Source organism: Leptinotarsa decemlineata, unplaced genomic scaffold (genome assembly GCF_025532065.1).
Source record: "Leptinotarsa decemlineata unplaced genomic scaffold, Ldec_3_MD MMD2_tig00026282_RagTag_RagTag, whole genome shotgun sequence".
NCBI lineage: Eukaryota > Metazoa > Arthropoda > Insecta > Coleoptera > Chrysomelidae > Leptinotarsa > Leptinotarsa decemlineata.
This window is the reverse complement of record NW_027412668.1, coordinates 23,224,404-23,230,361: the sequence shown is the minus strand read 5'-3', so window position 1 is coordinate 23,230,361 and position 5,958 is coordinate 23,224,404.

Genomic DNA, 5,958 nt, shown 5'->3' with positions numbered 1-5,958 from the left:
TATTAGGAAGCACGGAGGATGGAAGTCTACAACAGTAGCTGAGGGTTACATCGATCAATCTATATCTTATAATTTATATAATACATTTGTAACATAATCTAATTGTATCTATATCTATTGATCATAATAAAATTTTTTTGAAAATTGAATAATTATGTTTTGCTTATTGCTATTTGGTCGAAAAAATTCGTGTTGAAAATACGTTTAACACTAGTGTTAAAAATATTTTTAACACACTACTTTGTAGACATCATCTTTTAATACTCTTGAACAACCATTAAAACTGTTACTTCTAAAGACAGTTGTACAAAAAAGTTATTACTACCCACGATATCCAGTGTAATTATTCCACATTATCCCTGAATACTGTTATACATAAGAGTCTCGCTAAGAGAGACATCACCAAGAGGTAATTGAAATGTTCATTAATTAATTTAACGGCGTTAATGGCTTGTAACTGGAGAGAGATTTGTAGTAGTGAATTTTGTCTGTCTCGTCGATGAGATTGTGTTAGCCATTTGAAAATTAGATCCACCGTCCCACGGTGTAATATATCTTGTTTGTACCGGATGTATGGGAATATTTTCACATTTTCCAATCTCAGCTGATTACATATTGTAAATTCTTATGTGATTGTCTCTCATGTATTTTGAAAAACTAACACTGGTCACCAGTCCTACTGATAACTTTACCGTGTAACGAAACACGTCCTAAATAAGATGTATTGTGACAATTCTATAATTATTATCCTGCATAGTATTTTTCATTTGTGTATATCATTCAGAATGTATATGCGCTCAGTTAGTAGTTGTCTTCTGTTGGAAGACAATTCTATTCGAAATTGAATGATTTCCGCTAAGAATTACTGTGGTTATGTTTGCTTGATATATTTTCATTGAGCAAAGGTGGTGATTTTAAAAGAATTATTGTAGGAAATTTGCACGTTGTGTGTCGACGTACCTATATGCTTCATTATGTTCCTCTTACGGTTCTTCATTATCTATGAACAAAATTAACAGAGAAACATTGTTCTACTCCAATAGAATTTTTTAAGGACAAAACACAATACAGGAATGCGCCTATGTGAAAGTAGCGGTTCTGCTCTTGAAGTATTGAAGCCATTAAAATGGAAAGGACCATTTTGTTTTCCACTCACTCCATTATTCACATTTTTTGTACCTCTAATCAGGCGCGTGCCTAGGGTAATTCCATGGGGGGTAATCACCCATATCGAGCCCAATATTTACTATGAAGGGTTCATATACGTTTTAAAAAGTAAAACTTCAGTAACACTAAGGCTTTCGTATTTAATTCTTTGGAAAAATAAATAAATAAACAGAATAACCTTCAAAACGAAAACAATAACTCAAAAATGAGAAAATGTGTAACTGAAAATAAATAAACGGAATATTATTCAAAACGAAAACCATAACTCAAAAATGAGAGAATGTATAACTAAAAATATATAAACATGACAAAATAACAAAAACAGGTTATAATAGATGAATGGTATTGAATTGTGAATTCCAAATCCTTTTTTAGCGCTATATCTGTCTATGATATTATTTATATTAATTTTTATATCCCGATGAATATTCATCAAAGCAAGTCCTATTAAACGAGTGTTCGACATGGTTGATTTGATATAGGTTTTCAGTCTTCTCAAAGACGAGAAACTGCGTTCTGCCGAAGCGACAGATACTGGTAATGTCATTTGAATTTGTAAAATAGTATAAATTAAAGGGTAAATATTTTTATCACACCGCAATAATGAATCGATTTCAGTATCAGATTTTTCGTGACAATTCTTCCACTCATTTATCTATAGTACACTTCTGATGTTAATTTAAGGTACAACATTTGAAAAATAGAAGACAGCTTTATCATAGACTCTGAATTTGAAATCCTCTTTAATACTATCATTACTACTATCATTACATACTATCATTACATACATACATACTATCATTACATTCGTAATGATATTCTCAGCGTACAAATTATCTATGGTTTTAGCCTGCAAAATTTTACTCAAGTTCATTGTGAGCCCTAATACTTCTGATAAATAACATAAACTTACAATGAAGTTGGTGGAAATAAGGGATAATTTCAGGCAAGCAGCTTTAGATGCGTAATTTCTCTCTCCCCAATTAGATACCAAATCAAGGGATTCAATGATATTTGAAAAAATTTCTTGAAATCGCTGAATTGATTCATGTCTTTCAACCCACCTTGTATCACATAACTTTTTTGATTTCTTTCCATTGACGTGCAATACAACACTGTGTCTCTTAGAAAATGAATTGAAAAAGGTGATGACTTCTTTCATGATACCAGTAGCATTTCTTATTGACTGGACATTTGAACTCTTCAAAATAGATAAATTCAATGCATGATTACTGCATGAGCACTTCAGTGCATTTTCAATTCTTGTTGCAATATGACAGACATTTGTGAAATATGGCTAACGTCTGTAATTTCATCAAATATAATACAGTAGTATTTACAATCTGTAACCCTCTTCAGTATAGTAGTTAGAATTTCCTCTTTACATAATTCGATCATGTACTTGTGATGCACTGTTTGGAACCTTTGGTATAGAAATGAATATTACTGGAGTTTTTTTCCAACACCAAACCGTTATTTTAACACCTCGATACGTGTTTCGATCACCAAGTGATCATCTTCAAGAGGAAGATCGAACTGATCTTCGTCTTGATCTTCCTCTTGAAGATGATCACGTGGTGATCGAAACGCATGTCGAGGTGTTAAAATAACGCCATACAATGGCTTCTTCGGGCATGTAAAGATACGCCCGAAGAAGCCAACGTGTTTCGCCATACAAAGCCCAAGGAAGCCATATGGCGAAACACGTGTTGCGTTTTTGTAAAATTGTTTAGTGAAAATATCATAGTAAAGTGTTTTTTGAATACGTTAATTATGAATTTTCATCAAGTATCGGCCAATTCCACCATATATGAGTAAGTTGTAGATTAAATTTGAATAGAACTGGCCGATACTTGATGAAAATCCATATTAAAACTAATTAATAAAGTTTATTGTATGATTTTCATTATAAAGGGTTTTACAAAAACCGCGACACGTGTTTCGCTATACAATAGCTTGAGGAAGCTACATTTTAATTTCAAAGCTTTTTCAATTGGTATATTCCCCATGCTGACCTCAGATATTGAATGTTTTAATAAACTGAAGAAAAGTATACGAATTTAAGGTATCACAAAATTTCTCATTTGGAATATAATTCCAATTATTGTTTCACAGATACGATTTCAGAGCTGCACATTTCGGCCCGGATGCCTACAAGTTACCCGAGAGAATCGGAAGAGCTTCTAGTTGGGATGCAGTTAAGACCTTGAAGCCGACAAAAATATTCATGAAATGCGAGACAATAGACCTACTTCACAAGCCACAAACTTTGTTTTTGCTTACCTAACAATTGTACTCACAGACTGACCGCCGATTATCTCCTTACTAGATTGAGGAATATGTACCATGGTCTGTCAACCTTAGAGTGGGTTATGACAAATCCAAAGAAATTTTCGAAGTCTTTCAGTATTTCTACCTTCTCATTCGTTGCATCAATTGTTCGTTTATGAAATGCACCTATATAGAGTAGGTAATCGCAACACCCTTGCAGAAATATTTCTGCAATTTCTGCAGTTAAATGTTATGGCAAATTTTTTCTTCTAATGAAAGATCGATCCTTAGGGGAGGGACCGGGTTAAAAGTCATATTTTTTTGTCTTTTGCATTTTTAGTGTCCTTTTTTATAGATTATCAATGATATTTTTATATCAATAGAAAGTGTTTTTATACTCTTTTGAAAAGGAATATTTATTTTTTCTCCAACATCATCCATAGAGAAAATATAAAAATTCTAATGGAAAAAAGTGTGACTATTAAGCGCGTGCCGGGGATGGATGTCACAGTATCTGGGGCAGGTAGTCACATAGTTAATTGAGGGGTATAAAAACATTCGTTTAAACATTTTTAATGAAAGTGGAATAATAGACATAATCAATTATATCCAAGAAGAGAAAAAAAGTGTCTTAATCGTAGGAAAAAACTTATTGGCTCCAAATAAATAACTTCCATCTGGTAACTTGAAAAACAAAAATATGAGCCGCAATGCTTGTAAACTAAATATGCCAAACCTATTGAAATTATAATTAGTCACCAGGGCCGTCGCCATGGGGAGGAATGGGGGGGATCCTCCCACCCTGCTTTTTCGACTTGGGAAATTTTGGGCCATGAAGATAGAAAAAAATAATAATAAAAAAATCAATAAAAATTAAAAAAAATAAAAAAGAGAGGAAAGAAAAGGAGAGGTAATAAGAAAAGAGAAAGAACCAGGAGAAGGTTGGGATTTCCCAACATGCATAACTTGAAGAGAATTCTGAGTAAGAGAACAGTCCTGAACAGTCCACAAATTTTGAAGTGACAATTTTACAAAATTCCCAACTTTTCGTTGTTCTTCCGACTTGGAAAAGTTGGGAAATTTCGGGCCGTGAAGATAGAAAAAATAATAGTAGAAAACAATAAGCGCAATATTATTTAAGTGATGTTTCCTTTCTTTTGTATTGAATATTCCTATACATGGTGGATATGGTGGAAGACCAGGGACCTTGGTCCAAAGTAGAATAATTCCCATTATTATTTTTATAATCACCAAAATTTATATTTGTTCGTGCATACCCTAACGGGCATGAGCATTCAGCCAATATTTGGATAGCTAAGTAAGAAAATTATTATATTATAGTAGCAACTAATTCCTTGGCTTTCATTTCTTTGAAAGTTGGGAAATTTTGCTGGTGGAGTTGGGAAAATTTGGATTTCTTCCCCCCTGGTTTTTCTTTTCGCTACGGCCCTGTTAGTCACTCTAAAATTCGGTGAATTTTCTAAATCATAATTATTGCAAATGTAACGTGGTGGCCTGGTACGGCGAATGTAATCTGATAGTATTTGCGGTATGATCATGGAGAAGCGTGATTAGTAATCTATCTGTGGTCCCGAAATATGTACCGATTGAATGGACAAATTTTACAGTTTTTAAACCCTGCGAGAGTATTTGATGGAGTTGCTGAAAGAGTCTGTCCAATGATTTTTGAAATTTAATATATCGGCATTTTTTTTGGTCGATGATTTACCATCCGTTGATCCATTGCGTTGTTGATGTATTTTTCAATATGTCCCCAAACTGACCTGTCCAAAGCTTGTAGACGGTGAGTTCGATGTGGTGGGAAAGAGAGCAGTACTATGTCATTTTTTTCAGCAAAGTTTAGTTCTTCAATAAACAAGTGGGAGCTGTGATTCCATCTGGAATCTATTCCGAAACCTTTGATTTGATATTTAGCAATTATCGCACTTGCAATGTTCCTTTTCAAGTACAAACATAATTTTAACCAATAAATTGATGGATGTAGCCGTTACTACGTGGTAGGAGATCATAATGAAAAGAGAAATGAAAATTTCTGTTTTTTACCACTTTTATTTGTAACTAACGTTACTGCAGTTTCGTCCTATATGGACATTCTCAAACTAGTTAATTAGTTTATTGTATTAGTTTGAGAATGTCCATATAGGACGAAACTGCAGTAACGTTAGTTTATTGTATTAGTCTGAGAATGTCCATATAGGACGAAACTGCAGTAACGTTAGTTACAATTAAAAGTGGTAAAAAACATAGAAATTTTCATAATTTCAACCAATAAATGCATTTATGCATAAATGCAAATTTCTTCCTCTACTTGAATCTTTTTTCAAATTTAAAAATGTTGAATAATTTTTGAAATATTTGCACTTGACTTTTTCAAAAATCATCTACACTCTATTCCAAATTGAATGATACCTCGTTCATATTTTTCTGAAGCAGAGAAACAAGTTTGACCTGAAAGGCACTTGTGAACTAGACTAGAACAAGACAAAATGAAACAAAACA